This window comes from Thamnophis sirtalis, unplaced genomic scaffold (genome assembly GCF_051295495.1).
Source record: "Thamnophis sirtalis isolate CommonGarterSnake01/CBP01778 unplaced genomic scaffold, rThaSir2_p1.2 scaffold_13, whole genome shotgun sequence".
NCBI lineage: Eukaryota > Metazoa > Chordata > Lepidosauria > Squamata > Natricidae > Thamnophis > Thamnophis sirtalis.
In genome coordinates this window covers 46,903,695-46,930,692 of record NW_028261393.1, presented here as the reverse complement: position 1 = coordinate 46,930,692, position 26,998 = coordinate 46,903,695, and the positions used below count along the sequence as shown (strand labels likewise).

At 46.4% G+C, this 26,998-nt stretch overlaps 1 pseudogene across 1 annotated transcript in view; it reads left to right on the top strand.

Moving 5' to 3' along the window:
• The first annotated feature begins 5,303 nt into the window (after window positions 1-5,303).
• LOC148043179 (uncharacterized) overlaps window positions 5,304-26,998 on the top strand; it is a 31,418-nt pseudogene continuing 9,723 nt past the window's right edge. The window contains exon 1 of the transcript XR_015698269.1: window positions 5,304-5,477. The product of XR_015698269.1 is annotated as an uncharacterized LOC148043179 (transcript). The remainder of the gene's footprint in view (window positions 5,478-26,998) is intronic.

Below are 26,998 nucleotides of genomic sequence, written 5' to 3'. Positions count from 1 at the left end.
AATTCATTTCCATCTACCTTGGGATTCCAGCCGCATTCAGAGAAAGCACCAGATTAGCGTAAACATTTATGGAAGGCTCAATTTGCTGTTTATGAAAGCATTTCACGGGAGGTGGGGAAGCATTATGTCCAACAACAGTACCTCTGCTTTGCGGGGTCTGGAGCCTGCTTCATACGTTGGGCAATGCTAGTTTAGTGGCTAATCTAGTGAAGAGAAGGACCAGGGGAGACAGGAGAGCAGTCTTCCAATATTTGAGGGGCTGCCACAGAGAGGAGGGGGTCCAGCTATTTTCCAAGGCACCTGAAAGCCAGACTAGGAACAATGGATGGAAACTGAACAAGGAGAGATTCAACCTGGAAATAAGGAGAAAATTTTCTGACGGTAAGAACAATCGATCCATGGAATAGAAGTTGCCTTCGGAAGTTGTGGGAGCTTCATCCCTGGAAGCTTTCAAGGAGAGACTGGACTGCTATCTGTCAGAAATTGTGTAGGGTCTCCTGCTCGGGTGGGAGGTTGGCCTAGATGACCTACTAAGTCCCTTCCTGCTCTGTTAATCTGTTAATTAACCGATTAATCTGCCCATCATTCCAGACAGCACCACCCCGAATGGAACGAAGGGGCTTCTGCTGTAATCCATTCCAGGTTTTGCAAGCACTGAGCAATCCCACTTGCAGCGATTCACTTAACAACGGTGGCAAGACAGGTCGTGAGATGGGGGCAAAACTCACTTAGCAAATGTCTCGGTTAGCAGCAGAAATTTTGGGGCTCGAATGTATCCATAAATCAAGGACTAAAATGTCTCTTAAGAACAGAAACAGTAAATCGAGGACTACCTGTAATCAGTAAATGTGCTTGACCTCAGGAAGGGAAACTCAAAATGTTATTCTGGACCTTCATCATCATGAAGTTGAGAAACCACCTTTCTCGATCTGTATAGCCAACTTCAGCATTCCAAAATTAGCTCTAGTTTAGCGGTCAAAAACTGGTGGTCCATGGACCACTGGTGGCCTGCGAGAAAAAGTTGGTGGTCCTCAGAAAAATTATTTGCATTTTTTACATTGCACTAAATCAGGGGTCCTCAAACTATGCCCCCTGGGCCAGATATGTGCAATGAACGATTGTGTTGCTGCAGAGAGTCACCCCCTTCTGCGTCTTTTTGTGCGGGTTGGAGGGAGGCAGAAATTCTGACTTGGGGTCTGCGTCAGCCTCCTGGTGGGGGGCTTTGGGAGAAGGCTGGAGGGAAGTGCTGCTGGTGGCAAAGAGCCAGAGAGCCTCGTTCCAGTGGGACTGCATCATGGCTTGGAACTGGCTGACCATCTCAGCCTGCTGAGCCTCCAGGCGCCGGCACCTGGCCTTGCACTCCCGCAGGTCTTCCCTTTGCTTGGAAAGCCTATGCTCGTAGTCCTCAGTGAGGTGCTTCTACTGAGCCTCCTTCTCGGTCAGATCCAATTTGAACTGAGCTGTTTTGCCAACTCTTTCCCCTGGTGGCTGCTTAGCTCCAACAACTGCTTCCTGTTGGGGCCCTAAGGAGCCCGGGCGGGGCAGGCAAGGAGTGGCAAGTAGAGTCTGGCAAGACGCCCCTCAACATGAGTGACATTGAGTTGGCCACGCCCACCCAGTCACATGACCACCTAGCCACGCTCACCCAGTCTGTCATTAGGCAGATCATATTAGCGCTCCTTGGGATTTAAAATTACGGATTTAGTGGCCCCTGAGGTTCAAAATGTTGGGGACTCCTGCTCTAGATTGCCTTTTCACCTTCATCTCCAGAATGGAGGGATCATCCCTTTTCCAGCAGGAGATAAAACTGGCTCATCTATGAAAACAGAGGAGCCTCTTGTCAATTAGGTGGTATTTCACACGCGACTGGCTACACCAACTCCATGCGAGGTCAAAGCTGAGCTCCGTTGGGAAGGATGTGGTTTTGCAGCCTGCACGTACTCACGTCTTTTGTGGCGATGACACCAAATGCAGAGGCTTGTGGGGTGGGGGGGGGTGGGGGAGCAGAAGAAGACCTGTCTTTTGAAACCAAACATGTAGATTACCGAATGACTTGGCCTCCAAGTGTTCTTTCTTTGAGTTCAGCAACTTGAGTCAAGGGGCAAAATTCCTGGAAGCTGCCAAGTCGCGGATTGCAAAACGCTGGGAAGAGAAAGTTCAGGAACGGGGAAGATAGGAAGGATTCTGGAGAAGGGCCGATGAAATTTAAGATTTCTTTTCAGCCAATGGGAACTTTCTGGGATGTGCGAGGAGGGAAGAACAGATGTTTCTCCTGACGTTAAGGAGATCAAAGCCATATGGAAGTTTTTGAGATTCTTTTTTCCTCGTATATCAATATTTCTTTCCCCAAGATGATGAGAGCAACTTCTTCCTTTTTTTTTTGAAACAAAGTTTTTTATTTTTTATTACATATTTTAATTTCTTTTATAAACAAAGTGTTTTCCCGGGTTTTCCCACTTTACATCTTCTCTTATGTATAGTTCATTTTACATCATATTTTCATTTCACATTTCAGTCATCTTAATGTCTTTCCACGTTTTCCATATTAACTTTAATTTCTTCTTCATATATAAACAATAATTTTAATGCCTCTCCAAGTTAATCAGATTTAACACATCATTTCCATCTATTATTCTTTTTTGCTCTCAATGAACCTATATCCTCAAATTCAATTTTATATAGTTAATATTTCACTTAGTTAATTATCCACAATTAATAGCATTAATCTATTTCCCACACATCATATTAATTACATACCATTGGCTATATTATCAAATTTCATTCTATTCTACTAGTAAATCCTTTTCTTTCCTTTTCCTGGCTGCTGGGCTGAAAATAACGTGCCTTACTACTTTAAAAAAAAAAAAGACTTAGGAAGGATTGTGTTGTAAAGTTGCAAATTCTAAACCTAGTTCCTTGGAAGTAAATGCTGAATGAGCAACTGCTGAAAAGTATTGTTTGCATCTTCCTAAGAAAAGTGAAACCACGTAGAAGAAACACGGCTTTTAAAATAGTTCCTTCCCTCCACCTTATTCTTTTGCTAAAATGGCTTTGAAAATCTCTTATTGTTTTGCACAAAATGCAAGAATCACAAAAGTAGCTGGTTTCCCCCCCCCCCTTTGATCCCCAGATCAGGGCGGCTGGGTGTGGTTGCCTCTTATGCCCAATTGTAAAGGGGGCAGTTTGCACCCGTGTGCAAATCTTGAAACTTCCCCCAACAATGACACCCAATTATTGCAGCAAGGTAAGTGAAAACGAAAACTCTGGATTTTTGTCCTTCTGCAATGAACCCCTGGAAGTAAGAGTATAAATCCTAAAATAAGCTCAATATTTCTTCCCCATCCTTTCCTTCTTTATAATAATGGAGAGAAAGGAAATCTCAGCTTCATTGTTGGCAGCTTTCTCCCCCAACAGAACAGAACAGCAGAATTGGAAGGGACCTTGGAGGTCTTCTAGCCCAACCTCCCCCTCCCCGCTCAAGCAGGAGACCCTACACCATTTCTGACAGATGTCCTGTCCAGTCTCTTCTTGAAAGCTTCCAGTGATGAAGCTCCCCCAACTTCCAAAGGCAACTTCTGTTCCATTAGTTGATGGTTTCCACTGTCAGAAAATTTCTCCTTATTTCCAGGTTGAATCTCTCCTTGAACAGTTTCCATCCCTGATTCCTTGTCTGGCCTTCAGGTGCTTTGGAAAATAGTTTGATCCCCTCCTCTCTGTTGGCAGCCCATCAAATATTGGAAGGCTGCTCTCATGTCTCCCCTGGTCCTTCTCTTCACTAGACTAGCCAGGCCCAGTTCCTGCAACCGTTCATCGTAGGTTTTAGCTGATTCATCCCAGGAAAATAACCCCCCACATTTTGATCTGTCTGGCTCATCTTCGTTGAAAACAGCTTGTTTCTCCCATGTAGTGAGTTGTTGGCAGCACGTTTCTGCACTGGATTGCTGCACAAGACTCCTTTCATCTTTCCTCCAGTAACTCAAGGCAGGAGATATGCTTGTCGACTTCCCTTTTTACTTCCCAACAACCCTGTGAGGCAGGGTCATCCTGAGGGGACCAAAGTCTTGGCTGAAGTGAGTGTTGGGAGCGGATTGACGATTTCGATCTTGGGGTTTGTTAGAAACTGACAAGGAACCATGGATGGAAACTGAACAAGGAGAGATTCAACCTGGAAATAAGGAGGAATGTTTTCTCAATGAGAACAATCAACCCATGGAATAGAAATTGTCCTTGGAAGTTGTGGGAGCTTCATTACTGGAGGCTTTCAAGAAGAGACTGGACTGCCCTCTGTCAGAAATGGTGTAGGGTCTCCTGCTTGGGGGGGGGGGGGGGCTGGACTAGATGACCTACAAGGTCCCTTCCAACTCTGTTCATCTGTAATCCCAACTGGATACAGTGATAAGAAAACAGAACAGCTGCGGCATCTTGTTTTCCCAGGCTAGGGAAAAAGCTCCATTGTTTCTAGCTGGTGCTTGGCTTGACCCAACAATCTGCAAAGGCTTTCTCTGCCTGTGTTGTGATTTGTTTAAACAGCAGCAACAACCGCCACCAAATCACCACAACCTGTAGAGTGTGCCCTGCCCCTTTGGAGGTAAAGACAGAAGGCAGGTCTTTGCATGGGGCAAAGGGTCCATGCTTAAGCCCCTTACACCAGCCTGGGGGGGGGGTCTCCAGGGAAGCGGGGGGGGGGGTGTCTCCAGGGGAGGACGGAGGAGGCAAAGGAGACTGGCCCAGTCCACTGAGACCCTCTTGACCTGAAACTACCGTTGGGGGGACGACTCACCTCTCAACAGGTGAGAAGGTTCCTGGCATAGAGAGGCTCCACGAAGCGGGAGGGGGTGCGTGAAAAAAGGGGTAGGTGGGCATGGCTTGGGGAAGCAGCTTAGAGTTTGGAAAAACGGGCGACTAAAAATAATTGTCCCAAATCTTACGAAAACCAGAATTGTCTATCTGGAGCCAGGAAGCACCCCTCAATAGGCAGATCTAAAGAGCTGTGTGTGTGTGTGTGTGTGTGTGTGTGTGTGTGTGTGTCTGTCTGTCTGTCTGTCTTAGAAATGAGAAGGAGGGGGCGCGATTCTGGCGGGCACGATCCGATCCCTCTTGGCCGGGGTCCCGCTTCGGTGGGTGGTTGCCAGGGCCGGCGAGAGGGAACTCTCGCCTGGCGGGGGCGTCCCTGGCGGTGGCGGGAGGCGCCGCCGTGCGAGCGGGGGGCGGGTGGGCGGGAGGAGGGGTGGGGGGCGTGGAGGCAGCCACATGACCGGGCGGGCCGCCTCCAGGCTCCGCTCGGCTACAAATGCAGCCTGGCGGCGGCTGGAGCCACCAACCGACCGCCTTCGCTCGCTGCCTTGGCTTGGCTGGGCGCTGCAGCTGCTGCTGGCGCGGGCATTGCCGTGGCGGCCGCGTGGGCGCGATGGGCGTGCGGCGCTGGTTGCTGGCGCTGCTCCTGCTGCTGTGCTTGGCGCTCGGCTTGGCCTCCAGAGGTGGGTGGCTCGTGCCAGGCTGGTGTGAGAGAGACAGAGAGAGGGTGAGAGTGAGTGAGTGAGAGAGTGTGTGTATGTGTGTACTGTCGCGCTGCCGTCGGGGCCATCTGCCCAGGGATGGGGGATTGTGCCAGGCGCGCCTCCACTCCTCCTGGGGTCAACCTCTGACTGGCTGGGGCAGGGACGGGACGGTGGATGGGTGGGAGGAAGGGAGGGAGGGCAGCCTTACCAGCGCCTGATCCAACCGGCTTGCCCCCAGCGAGGGCAGCGCCGGACGACGCCTGCTAGCCCCAGCCCCGGCCGGCCGCTCGCTCCTCTCCTCCCCTCTCCCCGTCTCTCGAAGGGCAAAAGGGAGCCCGGGAGAGCCTGGCTGGGAGGGAAGGAAAGAGGGAGGGAGCCGCGCCGCCTCCAGCCTCTCTTTCATGGTCTAGCTCTAGGCTCTCCTGCTTGAGCCAGGGGGCTGGACTAGAAGACCTCTAAGGTCCCTTCCGTCCCGCGAAGGGCAAAAGGGAGCCCGGGAGAGCCTGGCTGGGAGGGAAGGAAAGAAGGAAGGAGCCGTCCCACTTCCAACACTCTCTTTGATGGTCTAGCTGTAGGGTCTCCTGCTTGAGCCAGGGGGGTGGACTAGAGGACCTCCAAGGTCCCTTCCAGCTCTATTCTCTAATAAGAAGTTGCTGGTTTCAAAAGGGCCCATTCCCTGGAGATCTCTCGCCTGGAGAGGAGGAGGAGGGGGAGGCTCGACCTGTTGAATGCCTGCCGTTCGCGGGATTCGGGAAGGGAGCGGGCGGGGACCGGTTTTTGGAAAGGGGAGAAAGAGCGGACTCCGAGCGGGCAGCGGGGACTCCAGCAAGGCACCTGCGGCGCAGCCAGGTAACGGGGGAAGACCTCTCTGGAGGGAGGCGCGGCGCCGGCCCATCGGAGCCGGACACGTCCCTCTCTTGGCGATGGGGCCAGGGAGAGGGCGGCTCTCCCCCCGCGGCTCTCCCCCGGGGGCCTTGCAGCTGGAGGACAGCTCCGCCGAGCCTACACAACAGATTGCGGGATATGGGGAAGGCCAGGCAGGCCTGGAGAATCGGGTGGGTGGGAAAGGGTGCCTCTGAGCCTATGCAGAGCGCGCTTGGCGCCTTCCATCCACGCGCGTGCTGTGGAGGGAGGCCGCGGGCGGGAGAAGAAAGCGCGGCTTCTCCTTCCCTGTTTCGCTTTTGTGACCTTCACGCCGCCGCCCGGCTCTCTTCTCCGACCTTTTCGATCCCTTCCTCTCCCGCCCATGCCATGTTTGGGATCCTCGGCGATCCTTTTTGCCAGGCGCTGCAACAGAAGCAGCAGCGGCAGCGATGGAGAGAAAGAAACACACCCCCCCCTCTTCCGAAGAGAAGAGCTGGAAAGTTTTTGGGGGGGGGGGGGTCACACACGCAACCCTTGCCGGGGAGGCCTTCGGTGTGTGTGTGTGTGTGTCTGTGTGTGCCCTTTTCCTCCGCTGGCTCCTGTCACTCAAGGTTGCGGATCGCAAGCTGGCATGCGGGACGCATCGCAATCCGTCACTGAATGTGCCCCCCTGTGTCCGATTTCAAATGTGCTGCGTAAAAACGCCGTTAGAATCTCACCCATTCCAGTGGATCACCGTGGATTTTTCGCGTTGACCCAGTTTGGACTGTCTGATGTTAGCTTTGTTAAAAAGGCAGCTAGGATTTCACCTGGGCAGGTGACTCTCTTTTCTCCTAACTCTATATGTTTCTCCACTCAGCCTGAATCCAAATCCATCTTCCATTGATTCATTGATTGATAGATAGATAGATAGATAGATAGATAGATAGATAGACAGACAGATAGATAGATAGGATAGATAGAAAGAGATAGATAGAAAGAGATAGACAGACAGATAGATAGAACAAGATAAAGACAGACAGATAGATAGATAGATGATAGATAGATAGATAGATAGATAGATAGATAGACAGACAGACAGATAAATAGATATAGAGACAGAGAGACAGAGAGATAGAAAGAATGAGATAGATAGATAGAAAGAGATAGACAGACAGACAGACAGACAGATAGAACAAGATAAAGACAGACAGATAGATAGATAGACAGACAGACAGATAAATAGATAGAGATAGAGACATACAGACAGATAGATAGAAAGAATGAGATAGATAGAAAGAGATAGACAGACAGACAGAACGAGATAAAGACAGATAGTTAGTTAGATAGTTAATTAGATAGATAGATAGATAGATAGATAGATAGATAGATAGATAGATAGATAGATAGATAGATAGATAATAGATAGATGATAGATGGAATTCTTTATTAGCCAAGTGTGATTGGTCACACAAGGAATTTGTCTTTGGTGCAGATGCTCTCAGTGTACATTTAAAAGACAAGATACATTCATCAAGAATCATAAGGTACAACACTTAATGATAGCCATCGGGTACAAATAAGCAATCAGGAAACAATCATTATCAATATAAATCCTAAGGATACAAGCAACAAAGTTACAGTCCTGCAGTCATAAGTGGGAGGAGATGGGTGATAGGAACGATGAGAAGAAGAATAGTAATAGTAATGCAGCCTTAGTGAATGGTTTGACAGTGGTGAGGGAATTAGTTTTTTTAGCAGAGTGATGGCATTCGGGGAAAAACTGTTCTTGTGTCTAGTCGTCTTGGTGTGCAGTGTCCTATAGTGTCATTTTGAGTGTAGGAATTGAAACAATTTATGTCCAGGATGCGAGGGCTCTGTAAATATTTTCACGGTCCTCTTTTTGACTCATGCAGTATACAGGTCCTCAATGGAAGGCAGGTTGGCAGTAATTGTTTTTTCTGCAGTTCTAATTATTCTCTGAAGTCCATATCTGTCTTGTTGGGTTGCAGAACCAAACTAGACAGTTATAGAGGTGCAGATGAGAGACTCAATCATTCCAGTTACAGTTTAGCATTGGGGGATGGGGGTGGGTGGGGGTTGAGCTTTGAGAAATTATCAGAATTGGCACACTTGGAGATTTCAAACCCTTGCTTGAAGTTGGCTTAAAGTCCCAGCCGGTTCCCAGTGGAACCCATTTTCTTAGAGTGGATGAGATATTATTCAATTAATATGGAATTCTTTATTGGCCAAGTGTGATTGGATACACAAGGAATTTGTCTTTGGTGCAAGTGCTCTCAGTGTACATAAGGAGAATAAAATACATTCATATGAATATCTCTATCTCTATCTCTATCTCTATCTCTATCTCTATCTCTATCTCTATCTCTATCTCTATCTCTATCTCTATCTCTATCTCTATCTCTATCTATCATCTATCTATCTATCTATCTATCTATCTATCTATCATCTATCTATCTATCTATCTATCTATCTATCTATCTATCTATCTATCTATCTATCTATCTATCTATCTATCTATCTATCTATTCACAACCCCTGGTACATAAGGAGAATAAAATACATTCATATGAATATATATATATATATTGGTATATATACTGGTAAGCCCCAATTATGGGAGGAAGCTAACTGCTTCCATCATCTGTCAATCGGCTCGTCACAAGAGTCCATCACGACAGAAACCCAATATTTTTACTGTTGCCTTTGTTATATTTGCAGTTGCAGTTAATTGGGGCTTACCAGGGGTTGTGACTCTAAATATATACCTTCTTCCCTGGCTTCAGCTGATAAGGAGGAGACCTGTGGCTTAATGGCTAAGACTTTTGCCTAAGATGCAATACAGCACAGGTTTGAATCCCAGTAAGGGTATGGCTAGCTGATGAGAGCTAAATAGCTTGAAATAGATCTATACTAGTCTCCCTTTATTTATTTATCAGCAAAAATAAAAACACACACACACACACACACACACACACACACACACACACATATTGTCATATGAATGTATTTTATTTTATTCTCCTTATGTATATATTAATGTATTTAATTAAAGATATCATTGGAGATTTCTGCCTTTCTCTGGCAGGGTCTTGCGATGGTAGGAAAGATTAACAATACAAGATTTATTTATTTATTTCTTAATGTTAAATTAAGACAAAATAATACAATCTGGGCTGCGCATGGGGGAAGGGGAAGGGCGAATTGTGTTAGAATTAAATAGCCCCATAGCTGATGTGTAATGGATTATTTAAGAATCTTTGTCCCAGCACTTTGCAGTAGGCTCAAAACAGACAGCCCTTGTTTAATGGCTGTCTTGTTTAATGACCATTCGCAGTTGTGATGGTGACCAAAAAAAACCCAAAAAACTTTAGGGCCAATCTTCTCATTGATAACTTCGTATGTCAGAGCTGGAATCAAATTGCAGTGTTTTAATTAGTGGGCTGCTTTGCTTAATGACCAAATGGCTGGTCTCAGTTGTCATTAAAGAAGAACTATCTGTATTACGACTCCTACATGGCAAACATGGAAGTGAATGAATAGTAGAAGTGAGAATTGAACTGGGGACCGGCCTGGTTGCTGTATTCCTGCAAGGGCTTTGTTGTTGTTAGTTGCGAAGTCGTGTCCGACCCATTGCAACCCCATGGACAACATTCCTCCAGGCCTTCCTGTCGTCTACCATCCTCTGGAGTCCATTGAAGCTCACACCTACTGCTTCAGTGACTCCATCCAGCCACCTCCTTCTCTGTCGTCCCCTTCTTCTTTTGCCCTCCATCTTTCCCAGCATTAGGCTCTTCTCCAGTGAATCCTTCCTTCTCAAGGGTTTACTTGGGTGTAAATCCCACCAGTTGTAGTAATTTGTTATTACTGTTTTCTATGTTCCCCCCCCCTCCAGGGATAGCATCCTTTCTGCAGGAGGGCCGACTGTCAGCCTCTATCTCGCTTGCTTGCTATCAGCTGGCATAGTAACGGGGAGGGAGGGGGTGCATGGTATTTGGGAGGGGAAGCCTGCTGGTGGAGAAATCTTGAAAAGGGGAGTTTTGTTCTCACCATCTTCTGCAAATGCTGAAGGTCCGTGTTTGGGTTTGACCAAGGCCAATCACCTCTGCATGCCAGCTGGATGAGGCTACTGAAGATGCACCCCACATGACACCCTTGGGGGTTGGAGATTGGACATTGGGCTTGGGTAATTGGGGGAGGGATTTGGGTAACTTTTGATATGTACAAGTTCGCGTCTTTTTGCCAAGGTGGCGCAGTGGTTAAATGCAGCACTGCAGGCTACTGCTAGATCAGCAGGTCAGCGGTTCAAATCTCACCGGCTCAGGGTTGACTCAGCCTTCCATCCTTCCGAGGTGGGTAAAATGAGGACCCAGATTGTTGGGGGCAATATGCTGACTCTCTGTAAACCGCTTAGAGAGGCCTGAAAGGCCTATGAAGCGGTATATAAGTCTACTGCTACTGCTATTGTCTCAGATCTTGCTTCACTTTTGCTGTTTTCATTTCATATCCAGTAAAAGTACCTTTTCTCTAACCAATTGGAGTTGGGGGTTGAATGAGGCACACCTGACAACAGATTTATTCCTCCAAAAATTCTTGATTGGCTCTTGATAGCTGGCTGCCCTGGTAGAAAGATGGCACTTTGGAATTTGGGCACAAAATGATTGGGAATTGTTGCAGCACTCAAACCGGGAGGCGCAGAATCCCTGCTGCCAGGAATCGCCCAGGATGAAGAAACAGGAGGAAGCATTTGAAGCAGAAGAGAAAAAGGATTGGATTTAATCCAGGGTTGTGGGGGGAAAAACGTGATGCTTAACAAGGAAAAACTGGATATTTTTTTGCATGTGGTGAGGCCAACAGTTTTACGTCTAAGCAAGTCCTTGCAACAGGCTTTCCAAACCTTTGTGGGTCAACCTGTGTGCAGAAAAAGGGCCTTGGCTTGTGCAAACCTGCTGGATTTCGTGCAGTGTGTTCCCCTTGGGGTGTGGTTGTGGGACTGCCCCTGTCTTTCATCAACGCTGCCCTATTGTAGCTCCGGGTTGTAAAGCCTCCTACAAGCAGGGGTAAGGGCCATTGGTATTTGTGACCTGGCTTGGAACAGGTCACGGCTGATTTCTCCCAGGCAGCCTTGCCTTCAGACCAAATAGCAGTCTTTTTGGTTGAAGATGTTTGAGATATAACTCCGATGGCGTCAAGGATGTAACAGAATGACAGAGTTGGAAGGGACCTTGGAGGTCTTCTAGTCCAACCCACTGCTCAGGCAGGAAACCCTATATAATTTCAGACAAATAGTTGCCCAATCTCTTTTTTAAAACTTCCAGGGTTGCGGCATTCATAACTTCTGGAGGCAGGTTGTTCCGCTGATTAATTGTTCTCACTGTCAGGTAATGTCTCCTTAGTTTTCTCTCCTTGATTAGTTTCCACCCATTGCTTCTTGTCCTGCCCTCAGGTGCTTTGGAGAATAGCTTGACTCCCTCTTCTTTGGAGCAACACCTGAGATATTGGAAGACTGCTATCATGTCTCCCCTAGTCCTTCTTTTCATTAAACTAGACATACCCAGTTCCTGCAACCGTTCTTCCTATGTTTCAGCCTCCAGTCCCCTAATCATCTTTGTTGCTTTTCTCTGCACTCTTTCCAGAGTCTCCACACCTTTTTTTACATCGTGGCGACCAAAACTAGATGCAGTGTTCCATTTTATATCTAAAAAGGGCCGGCATTGGGGGCTATTCATGATTCCAGCTTATTAATTAAAATGGGTCGATGATGTGCTGGATTAAGAGGCTCCCTCCTGTGGCTTCAGAGGGAGGTGAGTAGCCTCTGCACATGATGCACATTTGAACCGAGTGAATCAGGGCACAGGCGTCTGCAGGAGGCAAGGAAGGGCGAGTGATGTCCCACGACATCTCACAGCATTGCACAAGTGGCACACGTTATGTAATTTGCCTGACGTGACACGTGGGTGCCATCACTGGGACTTGCGCCAGACAGTTTGGGGCAAGAGAGAAGACATTCTGTGGGCTGTGAATTTGGAAGGGCAGCCTAGAATTTTTCCCAGACTGGGTTGCGTTTACAAAAACAATATAAGGAATCTAGAGTCCTTTGATAGGCTGGGAAGATGGTGGAATCTAATCCACATGAAGGCTTAATGCCTTCACAAACTGGTTAGTCTTTATGGCGTTGCAAGACTTGTTATTTTAAGCCGCTTTCGTCCCGGGAGCTTACAAGCATTAAAACCTTGGAGGTGTGCGTAATTGGAGTTGCACATTCTAATGCAGCTTAGCATGGAACAAGAGAGCGATGGGATTCTAGTGGATCAGGTTGGATTCACACGTCACGTTAACCTGCCCTCTTCGCCTTTCATAAAGCCTTTTGGGAGAACTCGGCTAATGGTGGCTTATTCAGCCAAACATGGCTAAGTCATTGCTTAATGTGGGTCTGTCACCATATACATGGTGACGCAGTTGCTTCCATGCTTCCTTCTGAGGTTGAGAGGCGATCACCAGTTCTCAGTAATAAGACCTTGATATGGCTTTCAAAACAATCATTTTAAAGCCATATTCCCCCATCCTAAAGTAGGTCTTTTGAATCTCAGACTTCAATCTCGGTAGGAAGTTTGTGTTACGGCCATCAACCCATCTAGGATTCTTCTGTGAAGCTCACAATCACAGTCCAGAGAAAAGAGATTTAGATTTAGATTTATTTTATTTGTATGCCGCCCTTTTCCGGGAGGGACTCAGGGTGGCGAACAACTCAAAGGGGGAAAAGAGGGAACATAGAACACAATACAAGTGATTAAAATAACCAAGAATCACACAGCCACACAGGTCGAGAGGGGAGGGGAACTCATCAACCCCAGTCCTGCCGGCACAGCCAGGTTTTGATGGCTTTCCAGGCCTGGAGAGAGGTGAGGGTCCGAATCCCTGCGGGGAGTTCGTTCCAAAGGGCCGGAGCTGCCACAGAGAAGGCCCTCCCCCGGGTGGTAACCAGATAACATTGGCTGGTGGACGGAACCCGGAGGAGGCCGACCCTGTGCGATCTAATGGGTCTTTGGGAGGTAATTGGCAGCAGGTGGTCTCTCAAGTACCTAGGTCCAATACCATGAAGGGCTTTATAAGTTACGACTAGCACCTTGAAGCGTATCCGGAGACTGATCGGTAACCAGTGCAGCTCGCGGAGGATAGGTGTAACGTGGGTGTACCGAGGTGCACCCACAATCGTTCGCGCGGCTGCATTCTGGACGAGTTGAAGTCTCCGAATACTCTTCAAGGGCTGCCCCATGTAGAGCGCATTGCAGTAGTCCAGTCTTGAGGTCACGAGGGCATGAGTGACTGTTGCGAGTGCCTCCCGGTTCAGGTAGGGACGCAACTGGTGCACCAGGCGAAGAGCAGAAAACCTTATATGCACAAATACGTTTCTGTGAAATAGAATAGAATAGAATCCTTCATTGGCCAAATGTGATTGGGCACACAAGAAATTTGTCTTTGGGGCAGATGGTCTCAGTGTACATAAAAAGACAAGATACATTCATCACAAATCATAAGGTACGAGACTTAATGATAGTCATAGGGTACAAATAAGCAATGAAATCATACTAGGAAACAATATAAATCGTAAGGATACAAGCAGCAAAGTTACAGTCATACAGTCATAAGTATGGGGAGATGGGTGATAGGGACGATGAGAAGATTGATAGTAATAATAATGCAGACTTAGTAAATAGTTTGATAGTGTTGGAATTATTTGTTTAGCAGAGGGATAGCATTGGTGAAAAAACAGTCCTTGTGTCTAGTTGTTCTGGTGTGCAGTGCCCTATAGCGTTGTTTTGAGGGTAGGAGTTGAAACTATTTATGTCCAGGATGTGAGGGGTGTGTAGATATTTTCACAGCCCTCTTTTTGACTTGTGCAGTGTGCAGGTCCTCAATGGAAGGCAGGTTGGTAGCCATTGTTTTTTTTTGCAGTTCTGATTCTCCTCTGAAGTCTGTGTCTGTCTTGTTGGGTTGCAGAGCCAAACCAGACAGTTATAGAGGTGGAGATGACAGACTCAATCATTCCTCTGAAAAACTGAATCAGCAGCTCCTAAGGAATCTTGTTCTGCAGTTCATCCCAAGAGTGGGACTAAACCAGGGGCCTCCGAACATGGCAACTGTGGGCTTCCCCTCCCAGAATTCCCCAGCCAGTCATTTCTCCCATGAATTGAAAGAAGGAAGGGGTTCACCACGTCCCACCCACCCACCCCCCGAAAGAAAACAGAAATTCGATTCCAGAAACAAAAAGCACCTTTTTGTCCTGTGGAAATTAAGCGCCGTTTCCCTGCAACTTCCCTGCAAGTAACCAATTTCATTGCATTTAAGTACAACGACAATAAAGATTATACTTATAAGTTGCATCAAAGGTTACATGGGCCATTGATGAAGCAAGACAATATTTAATGTTCAAAAGTTTTATTTCTTTTAAAACAAACATTTCATCATTCCTCAATCAGTAAGACATCGAAGTACAATTTTTTGTATGTCAAAATAATTCTAGTTTAACACCAAATTCTTGTCTAGCCTAATGCATACCCCTCCCTCCCTCCACCCTCCCCCCAACCTCCCTCCTCCTTCCCTCCCCCCGACTTCCCAGAACCCGTACACGGTATGGATTTTTAACAAACACAGTCTAAAATCTATTGAGAAAAAAGAAATAAAGAAATTAATGACATTCTGCATTGACCTTAGCTTCTTCTTGCTGAACTAACTTTAAACAATTTAAATCATTTTAGATCTTAAGCATAGGCTAACTGGAATTTCTTGGTCCCATATTTATTTTGTATATAGTCAATCCATTTTTTCCAGTCTCGTTTATATCTCTCATTTGAGTGATCTTTAAGATATGCCGATATTTTAGCCATCTCGGCTAAGTTTGTAACTTTCAATGCGTGACCCGTCAAAACCGCGGAGGACAAAATCGCGCTCGACGAAAGTGCGCATTTGACGTCATCATAGCGCGACGAAAAAAATTAAAAATTGAAATAAAAATAAAATTAAAGCAAGCCGATTCACATAAAGGTAAGGGTTAGGTTTAGGGTTAGGGTAAGGGTTAGGTTAAGGGTTAGGGTTAGGTTAAGGGTTAACGTTAGGTTTAGCGTTAGGTTAAGGGTTACGTTTAGGGTTAGGTTTGGGGGGGTTAGGGTAAGGTTTTCGCTTTATTTTTACATTTTTCGATCACAGCGCGATGTTTTCGTCGCGCTGTGATGACGTCAAATGCGCGCTTTCGTCGAGCGCGATTTTGTCCTCCGCGGTTTTGTGGTGGAACCCTTTCAATGTCCATTCTTGAGTTGTAGGCAAGTCTTCCTTCTTCCAGTATTGCGCCACCAACAGTCTTGGATGAAGCAAGACAATATTGTCGCATTGTTGTCCCCCTCATTTCCCCCCCCCGTCAGCTCGGGTTCAGCTCAGATTTCTCCTGCTGGTCCTTTGCTTTTAAAAAAAAAGAGCCACTGAGGATGCTGTCAGCAACATCTTGAGTGGGGCTGCGTGTCAGGCGGATGTTTGCCGCTACGGGGGTCTTGCCCGTTGGCGCCTGTTGACAGGAACATGATTCTCTTCCTCCTCTCCCCCCCGCCACCAATAACCGCTTGGACAAAGCGCTTTTCATGCCCGGAACAAACCCCGTGCTGTCAAGGCTGGAGGGCCGGAGGAGCAGAGCCAACCGAAGTGCCATCTCCGCCGTAGGGTACCCACCAGCCTCTCATGCCAGGGTAGCAGTTGCTAGGAAGGGTTTCTTGGGGTCCCCGCATGCGTTAAGATAGCTGGGTTGGAGAGGTTGCCCCACTAGAATTAAAGGGATCAATAAAGGGGAATATATGTAGCTTGGGGTTGGATGGAGGGGTCCTTGGCGCTCTCGGAGCTTGGTGGTTTTCTTGCAGACGTTTCATTACCCATCTAAGTAACATCATCAGTGCTAGAAGGGGGTGGGTTGTGGTGTAAAAAAGCAGAAAGGGAGGAGGAGGAAGAAGAGAAAGAGCAATAAGGGAGAGGAGGAGGAAGAGGAGGAGGAGGAGGAGGAGGAAAAGGACTGTAGGGTCCTTGGTGTTCTCTGAGCTTGCTGGTTTTCTTGCAGATGTTTCATTACCCATCTAAGTAACATCATCAGTGCTAGAAGAGGGTGGGTTGTGTTGTAAAAAAGCCGAAAGGGAGGAGGAGGAAGAAGAGCAAGAACAATAAGGGAGAGGAGGAGGAGGAGGAGGAGGAGGAGGAGGAGGAGGAGGAGGAGGAGGAGGGGAGGAAAAGGACTGTGGGGTCCTTGGTGTTCTCTGAGCTTGCTGGTTTTCTTGCAGACGTTTCATTACCCATCTAAGTAACATCATCAGTGCTAGAAGAGGGTGGGTTATGGTGTAAAAAAGCAGAAAGGCAGGAGGAGGAGGAGGAGGAGGAGGAGGAGGGGGAGGAGGAGGAGAAAAAGGACTGTAGGGTCCTTGGTGTTCTCTGAGGTTGCTGGTTTTCTTGCAGATGTTTCACTACCCATCTAGGTAACATCATCAGTGCTAGAAGGGAGTGGGTTATGGTGTAAAAAAGCAGAAAGGCAGGAGGAGGAGGAGGAGGAGGAAAAGGCTGTAGGGTCCTTGGGGTTCTCTGAGGTTGCTGGTTTTCTTGCAGACGTTTCACTACCCATCTAGGTAACATCATCAGTGCTAGAAGGAAGAGGAAGAGGAGAAGGGGGAAGAGGAGGAGGAGGACAATGCCTATGGGGTCCTTGGAGCTCTCTGAGCTTGTTTTCTTGTAGATGTTTCATTGCCCAACTAGGTATCATCATCAGTGCTAGGGAGTGTGGGCTTTCCTCCCTGTTTATATTCAGTAGTTTGTTCAGATAAACAACCTAACAGATAAAAAAAGGCCTAATCAAGGAACTCCCCAGGACAAAACCAAAACCTGCAGTGCAAAATACTGAATATAAACAGGGAGCAAACCCCACACTCACTAGCACTGATGGTGTTACCTAGTTGGGTCATGAAACGTCTGCAAGACAACCACCAAGCCCAGAGAGCACAAAGGACATCTCAATGAAAAGGAAACCCCACTGACTGGGAATTGAGAGAGCTGAACTCCCAACAAGGCTGGAGCTCCCGTTTGAGGGAGGCTCCTCTTTTTAAAGCTGGCACAAACCGGTGTATTTTTCCTGACTAGCCTGGCCTTTGATCCCCCTTGTGTTTATCGGTCATTTTCTTGCTGGGGACTGTAAAGACCTTGACCTCTGGAAAAGGCCCAGTGTATTTATGAAGTTGAATCAACAGCAATGTTGGCATTTCGTGAGCTTTGCCATAGCTGGCACATCCCAGGCGAGCCGAGGGAAATTCAGTGGTTGAAAGCCAAAGCTGAAAGGTACGGTCAGATTCAGACTAAATAAAAGCAAAGGTTCCCCTCGTGCATATGTGCTAGTCGTTCCTGACTCTGGGGGGCGGTGCTCATCTCCGTTTCAAAGCCAAAGAGCCAGTGTCTCCGTGGTTATGTGGCCGCCATGACTCAATGCCGAAGGGGCTACCCTTGAAAAGCGTTCGGAGACTGCAGCTAGTCCAGAATGCGGCCGCGCGAGCGATATTGGGTGTATCGAGGTACACCCACGTTACACCTATCCTCCGCAAGCTGCACTGGCTACCAATTGGTCTCCGGACGCAATTCAAGGTGTTGGTTATTACCTTTAAAGCCCTACATGGCTTAGGGCCAGCCTACCTTCGAGACCACCTACTGCCACATACCTCCCAGCGGCCTGTAAGATCCCACAGATTGGGCCTCCTTCGGATGCCGTCAACCGGACAGTGTCGGCTGGCGGGCCCCCAGAGGAGAGCCTTCTCTGTGGCTGCTCCGACTCTTTGGAATCAGCTACCCCCAGAGATCTGGGCCATACCCACTATTATGGCCTTCAGGAAAGCTGTTAAAACCTGGCTGTTCCGGCAGGCCTGGGGCTGTTGACCTCATTGTTGAGGTCCAGCCCCGATTAGAATGAATGTATGTGGTTTTATGATTTTTTTTTGATTTTTTTTATTTCATATATACATTCACAATTATATGATCTCATAACTGTTATTAATAATATGTATTTATAACAATTTTTCCCTACTGTTGACAATATACTTGAAGATTGCTTTTTTAATATCCCATAGATCCATCTTATCTTACAACGGTCCTACTTCTTCCCTCCCTCCCTCTTTCCTTCCCTCATTTCTTCTCTCCTACTCCCCTTCCTTCCCTCCCTCCTTCCCCTTCCCTCCTTCTCTCCTTCCCTCCTTCCTTCCCTCCTTCCTTCCTTCCCTCCTTTCTTTTCTCCTTCTCTCCTTCCTTCCCCCCTTCCTTTCCTCCTTCCTTCCCCCCTTCCTTCTCTCCTACATTCCCGGTTTTATGATTTTAAACTGTCTTTTTTTCCTTTTTTTCTTTCTCTTCTTTTTCTTCTTTTTGTAAGCTGCCCGGAGTCCTTCGGGATTGGGCAGCATATAAATTTTAATAATAAATAAATAATAAATAAATAAAGGAGCACGGAACTCTGTTACCTTCCCACCAAAGGTGGTTCCTATGTTTCTACTTGCTTTTTTACGTGCTTTTGAACTGCTAGGTTAGCAGAAGTTGGGACAGGTAACGCAGGGGTGGGTTCCAGGCAGCTTTACTGCCGGTTCACTCCTGTGCACGCGCGTGCTGGATGCGCGCTGCACACGCATGCACATTACAATTGAAATTGTTCTGTGCTTGTGCAGAACTTAAAAACAAGATGGCGGCACTCACCGGGGAACCGGTTCGGGGGCGTGGCAGGCTTGGGTCGCTGCCTGTTCCAGCGACCCAGGTTGCCGTACCACTACCGGTTCAGCCGAACTGGTAGGAATCCATCCTCTGAAGTAACGGGAGCTCACTCCATTATGTAGTGCTAGGGATTCGAACCGCCAAACTGCCGACTTTTCTGATCGACCAGCTCAGCGTCTTCGCCACTGAGCCACTGCATCCCTTCAAACTAAAATAACATCCAGGAAATACTTCATTGTTGAATTAGTCCGGTTGGGGACAATTCAGGAAGCCAAGCCTGAGGGGTTGTTGGGCCTTCTGCCATGGCTACTGGAAGGCTGGTCTCAAAACGGCCCACAGGAGCCAGCCTTGGGTTCAGGATGCAGCGAATTCCTTTGGTTTGAGTGCGAGAAATATGTGCGAAAAGGAGGGAAGAGATAGCAACGGGGAATTTGCTGAGGGGTGGGTGGGTGAGAAGGAAAGATTTCCTGTGGGATCTCTTAGATCTGGAGTCCGTGACTGGATTCACACACAGGTAGCCCTGGACTTTACGACTGATCCTTTGGGCATCATTTGAATTTGGAACCGCACTGAAAACAGGGTCCTTGGACCAGTATTTATTAATGTTGCAGCATCATGTGTTCAGGATCCGAGTGATTGGAAACCAGCAGGGATTTCTGACGGTTTAGGATTAGTCTAGAAAGAGACAATAAGGTGGTGTTACAACAGGCGCTAGGGATGGTAAACAAAGCAATCCAAACTGTACCTTATAACCTTTTAAATGAAATTATAATAGTATAAAAATGGCAAAGAAAAAGAATAACTATGTGAATGTATACCTATAATTGTATGTAAGAGAATAAATGACAGTAAGAAGATAAAGCACAATATAGGTAAACAATATTTGGTTATAAATAGCTAAGTATAAATAAATATAGAATTGTACATAAAAATGGATAACGAATAAGGGGACCAGGAATGCAAGATAGAAATGTATAGAAGGGAAAACACTAACTGTAAAGAAACCGATACGGAACTGCTGTATGATATACGATGGAACTTCTTGTTCCTATGTTGTTTTAAGTCATGTGTTTGTTTTTGTTGATGTGTTTATGTGTTTTTTAAAAAAATGTATATATATATAAAAAGTCTATGATGTAGGGGATGCAGTGGCTCAGAGGCTAAGACGCTCAGCTTGTCGATCAGAAAGGTCAGCAGTTCGGCGGTTCGAATCCCAAGCGCCGCGTAACGGAGTGAGCTCCCGTGACTTCTCCCAGCTTCTGCCAACCTAGCAGTTCGAAAGCACGTAAAAATGCAAGTGGAAAAATAGAGATCGCCTTTAGTGGGAAGGTAACAGTGCTCCGTGTGCCTTTGGTGTTTAGTCATGCCGGCTACATGACTATGGGGACATCTTCGGACAGCGCTGGCTTTGAAACGGAGATGAGCACCGCCCTCTAGAGTCGGGAACGACTTGCACGTATGTGCAAGGGGAACCTTTACCTTTACAATACAGTGTAGGGATTAAGGTGCTGGGCTCTACTTGAGCATGAAGCTTTCTGGGGTGATTTTGGCCCACTTGTTCTCAGCAGTTTATCTAACATAGTTGTCATAGTGGACAAATAAATAAATAAATAAATAAGGGAGTCTTACCTGCACATCCTTTCTCTTTGCCTGGGGTTTGAAAAGTTCCTACAGGTTATACTCTTGACCAACGCACCAACCTGGAGAAGGTTGATGTGGCAAGTGATGAATTAATTGATGGACAGATCTGGTAGAACCTCATGTGCCGATGGAGAAGTTAAGAAAGAAAGATCTGGCGTCTGACCGGAGTATTTCTCCTTCAAAACAGCGAGGGGAACCTTTACCTTTTAAGGATAAAAGGAGTGGCTTTGCAGCCAGGTTGTAGATTCCTTGCAGTTTACAATGGGTAGAAGCCAGTGGTGGGTTTCAAAAATTGTTCGAACCTACTCTGTGGGTGTGGCCTCCTTTGTGGGAGTGGCTTGCCGCCCATGTGACCAGATGGGTGGCTTGCTGCCCATGTGACCGGATATGAAGATGCCGATGACACTTGTCAGAACCACCTTAAATTACCTCACACACAGCACTGGCATGCATAAGAATATGATGTAAACTTGATTTTTAAAAGGCATCTTTGGTTTGCGTTAAAATAACTTCAACACACGCAATGTTCTGATTGCACCACAAAGGCAGTAGTTATCCTTACCTTTCACAGAGGCACTGAGTTTTATAAATATGAGCATGATAGTGTAGAATAATCATATCCAAGGACCAGTGGTGGGTTTCAAAAAATTTTGGACCCTCTTCTGTAGGTGTGGCCTGCTTTCCGGGTCCACTGGTGGAACCTCTTCTAACCGGTTCGGTAGATTTGACGAACCGGTTCTACCGAATAGGTGCGAACTGGTAGGAACCCACCTCTGGTAGAAGCTGTCGAGAATCTTGAACGGAAACCCAGTGTAATACAGGTTTCAAGCCCATAACTCTGAAACTTTTAACTTTAAAACCTAAATTTTGTAATTTTAAACCCACAAAGAATCTTGGAATGGGGATGAATCGGCAGTAACCCACCTCTGAGTGGCATGTCTTGCCTTCAGAAATTTTGGGCGCTCCATTGCTGGAGGCTTTTAATGACTCGAGAGCCATTTGTCTGAAATGGTATAGGCTTTAGGGTTTCCTGCCTGAACAGGGGGTTGGACTAGAAGACCCCACAAGATCCCTTCCAGCCCTGTTCCCTTCTTTTGATGCATAGAGGGAAGGAAATGGTGGGATGGAAGATGGTTGCAGGAACTGGGCATGGCTAGTCTAGTGAAGAGAAGGACCAGGGGAGACAGGATAGCAGTCTTCCAGTATTTGCCACAGAGAGGAGGGGGCCAAGTTGTTTTCTAAGGCACCTGAAGGCCAGACTAGGAACAATGGATGGAAACTGAACAAGGAGAGATTCAACCTGGAAATAAGGAGAAATTTTCTGACAGTGAGAGCCATCAACCAATTCAACAGAAGTTGAAGAGACTGGGCTGCCATCTGTCGGAAATGGCGTAGGGTCTCTTGCTTGGGCTGAGGGTTGGACTAGATGACCTTACAAGGTCCCTTCCGACTCTTTTAATCTGTTATCTTCTTCCCCCAAAAGACAGGTTTTTTTTTTCTAGGAACCAGAGTTCCTTGAAGCTTTTATTCCAGTTTTTAATCTCTTCTGCCCTTCCCACTGTAGAAATGGGATCGGTGACATCACAGCAACATACTCCAATGAGGAACCAATTTTGGTAGCCTCCGGGACCAAAGACTCCTTTCCAGCAGAGGGGGAAGAGCCTCCTCAGGCTCCAGATTGGTGCTAGCTAATAAAGAGGGCCCCAATGATTTACAGAGGGCTGGCCTACATCTTCTCTTTCCGATTGTGAAATCAAAGCGTTGGGGGACTCTTCATTCCTTGAAGGCAGCAATTTTTTGCCATTCCCAAAGCTGCAAAGGAGGACAGGAGGGAAATCTCTAAAGGGGAAAGATCGGGTGGAAGGGGCTGACCGAGGAGACAGGTTTTTTAGTACTTTTTATAACTCTCCTCTCTCCTGTCCAGCCACGACAGCCCAAAGTGGATTTATGCAGCTCCAAGACAGCCGTTTCCTTTTTTCTTTTCCTCTTAAAATGTGCTGGCCAGCTCCTGTTTACAGACTATATGCCTGTCACATAGTGGTGGGCGTACAATTTTGGGTGCTAACTATTGGCTATCAAAGCTGGACGGATGGAAAAGAGAGATGATTTCTATCCAGAGATCTTTGCTGTGAGTGGGCCATTTCATGCATGCAAGGAATCTTTTTAGCATCAGCAACTGAGAAAAAAAATAAGCTTGCATTGGTCAATACTCTTGCACCAAAAAGCAAGAAAGTTAAGAACCTGTAGGCAGGACAAGAAACCTTGGATGGGAAGCTTAACCAAGGAGAGAAGCCGCCTAAAACCAAGGAGAAAATTCCTACAGCTGTGAGAACAATCAACTGGTGGAACAAATTGTCTCTTGGAAGTTGTGGGCTCTCCATCAGTGGAGATTTTAAAGGAGAGATTGGACAGCCATTGGTCAGAAATAGTATAGGTCTCCTGTGAGAAGAGGGGGCTGGGCTAGATGACCTCCAAGATCCCTTCCAACTCTGCTGTCTATGGAGATTCTCAGTCATCCAGGCAGGGCCGGATTTAGATGAAAAGAGGCCCTAGGCTATTCCACTTATGAGGCCCTTTCACCTCCCATTTTTAAGTTTGTAAATTACATGAGAGACAATAAAATACATCATTACTGTGATATATATCAATATATATCAATATATATAGCTGGCCTCCCGACAGATTGCGGCTCTGCTCTGCGGCAAAGGCAGCGAGGCCAGCCGCCTCCCCTGCTGCGCTCAGCTGCCTGGCTCGGCCCCCTCACCTTCACCTGCCTGGCTGCTGGTGGGCTCCGCGTCGACGGGGCGGCTACTGGGAGCGGCCGCGCCTCTCGCCCGACCGCCGGTGCCGGGAACGTGGGCGGGCTCCCCAACTGCCGCGGGGCTGGAACGATCTTAACCAATACATTTTTATGTTTGTTTATTAGTCATATGCGTAGAATTTCTCCTTATTTTCGGTTCAGTGTTTTAGTGTTCACTGTTTTTAGAATAGTGTGATTTTAATTTTGCTAACAATTTGAATCCTCTTGATCTTGAGGCCCTAGGCTGAAGCCTAGTTAGCCTATAGGAAAATCTGGCCCTGCATCCAGGTCATGGTTGTCCCCAGGGTGCTCCTCCCCCCAAGAGGTAACTGGAGTTTCTGGTGTTTTTTGTTTGATTTTTGAAGACGTTTTGCTTCTCATCCAAGAAGACTTTTCAGCTCTGACTGGCTGGTGGGGACTGGAAATTTGCAGACTACGGAAAAAATTGCAGACTACAGGAGCCGTTTTTTGCTTCAGTTTGAGATGCAGAAGAATGGAAATCACCAGCTGTCTGCAAGGAGTAGGAATCTTTCCATTCCCCACCATCCAGTCAGAGCTGAAGAAGCTTCTTGGATGAGAAGCAAAATGTCTTCAAGGGGAAACCAGAAAGCCAAAGTTGCCACTTGAAAAAGGCACCTTGGGGGAACTTCCAACTCTGTTACTGTTATACCAGACAAGATAGAGTTAAAGATGAAAGATCCATGAGAAGGACATTAAGACCAGTGTTGGACTGGAGGAAGTGTCTTTCTGGCATTAGCTTGTTTTCTGAGGTTTTGGTTGCCGCCTGGGATGTGTGTTGCCTGTTACTTGTTTTATTTTTTTTTAAAGTATATTTTTATTCTTTTTAAACAAAACAACACATACAAAACAAAGCAAGAGAAGAAGAAAAAAACCCCAACTTTCCTACATTTCATCAAGCATGTTGTTTGGTTACAAGTTTTTGTGCATCAATTCTTAAGATTAAGATTAACATCACTAGTTTTGCATTAGACATAAATGGATATTTTGCTGTCATTGAGCATTATGTGTTCAAATCAGAGGTGGGTTCCTACCAGTTCGTACCTATTCGGTAGAACCAGTTCGTCAAATCTACCGAACTGGTTAGAAGAGATTCCAACAGTGGACCCAGAAAGTAGACCACACCTACAGAAGAGGTTCCAAAATTTTTTGAAACCCACAACTGACAGAGAGAGAGAGAGAGAGAGAGAGAGAGAGAGAGAGAGAGAGAGAGAGAGAGAGAGAGAGAGAGAGAGAGAGAGAGAGAGAGAGACTGACAGAGAGAGTGAGAGAAAGAGAAAGAAAGGAAGAAATAAATAAATAAAAAAAGAAAAAAGAAAGAAAAAGTGAGAGAGATGAAAGAAAAAAGAAGAAAGGGACAGAGAGACAAAAGGAAGGGAAGAGAGAGAGAGAGGGAGGGAGGGAGGGAGAGAGAGAGAGAGAGAGACTGACAGAGAGAGTGAGAGAAAGAGAAAGAAAGGAAGAAATAAATAAAGAAAAAAGAAAAAAGAAATAAAAAGAGTGAGAGAGATGAAAGAAAAAAGAAGAAAGGGACAGAGAGACAAAAGGAAGGGAAGAGAGAGAGAGAGAGAGAGGGAGGGAGGGAGAGAGAGAGAGAGAGAGAGAGAGAGACTGACAGAGAGAGTGAGAGAAAGAAAGAAAGGAAGAAATAAATAAATAAAAAAAGAAAAAAGAAAGAAAAAGAGAGAGAGATGAAAGAAAAAAGAAGAAAGGGACAGAGAGACAAAAGGAAGGGAAGAGAGAGAGAGAGAGAGAGACTGACAGAGAGAGTGAGAGAAAGAAAGAAAGGAAGAAATAAATAAATAAAAAAGAAAAAAGAAAGAAAAAGAGAGAGAGATGAAAGAAAAAAGAAGAAAGGGACAGAGAGACAAAAGGAAGGGAAGAGAGAGAGAGAGAGAGAGGGAGGGAGAGAGAGAGAGAGAGAGAGAGAGAGAGAGACTGACAGAGAGAGTGAGAGAAAGAGAAAGAAAGGAAGAAATAAATAAATAAATAAAGAAAAAAGAAAGAAAAAGAGAGAGAGATGAAAGAAAAAAAGAAGAAAGGGACAGAGAGACAAAAGGAAGGGAAGAGAGAGAGAGAGAGAGAGAGGGAGGGAGAGAGAGAGAGAGAGAGAAAACACATGGCCAGCAAGCCACTCCCACAAAGGAGGCCACACTCACAGAGTAGGTTCCCAAATGTTTTGAAACTCACCACTGGTTCAAATTACCATTAATATTCTTTCCTTTGTAACAATCCTTATTTCCTTGAATTCATAATTATCTATCAAATAACAATGAGTCTTTAAAGTATTATAATATCACCTATCTCCAAGGAGAAAAGGAAGAAATTAGAACAAAGAATTCCCATTAATTTATAATATATCACTTGTTTTATTTTAATGTATTTTTTAAAAAGAAAAACCTGAGTAGCAATGCCCTCACACCCTCAAAGGCCTTCGTCGTCTCCCTTAGCTTCAAAAAGTCTTCTTTTTTTGGCAGACACTTTTGGGAGATCGAATACAGGATGACGAGATGTAACGTCAACTTTGGCCTATGCGGGCACATGAAATTTATTATTGGGGCCATCACAGGTCACGCAGATGCTTAAAACTTGTCAGTAGGGCTATGATTAGTGCATGGATGCCAGAAGACCCTGCGAGACTTTTACATCAAAGTAAAATGCAACTTCATGGTGCTTCCAATGCATGGTCTCATCTGTCAACTATTTGTGGTTATTGAACAAAACAGCGTACAAATTCGGTCAACTTCTTCCATAAAACCACCATCTGTTTAACAGACAACAACGGTATGGCTGCATACGAAATGAAAGCTACCGTATTTTTCGGAGTATAAGACACATTTCTCCCCCCCCAAAGAGGGTGAAAATTTGAGTACCTCTTATACACAGAATGTAGCCCCGCCCACCTGGCACCCTCCCACCCTTTGACTTCTGCCTCCAAGCAATTTGCCTCCTTGCAGCAAACAGCAAACTGCCTGTTTCAGTTTCAGCTTGATTAGCACAAACAGCTGATTGCCTCCCAAAGATCAGCTGTTTCAGGCTGCAGGGATTGCCATTGCCTACTGCCGTCTCTGCGCCCCGTTTTCGCCCTCTATTTTTGGCCTCCGCATCCCATTTTTGGCCTCCGCATCCCGTTTTTCAGCCTCCATATGTACATTTTTGGCCTCCATGCACCCCATTTCCACCTGTTCTGATCCCCGCTGCCTAAAAAAGGGTGGAAAATGGGGCGCATGAAGGCCAAAACGGGCGCAGAGACGCCAATAGGCAATCGCAATCCCTGCAGCCTGAAACAGCTGATCGTCGGGAGGCTGATCCAACTGACAACCAGCTGCTTCTACTAAACAGGCTCTGCTGAAACTGAAACTGAAACTGAAACAGGCTGTTTGCTGTTTGCTGCAAGGAGGCAAATTGCTGG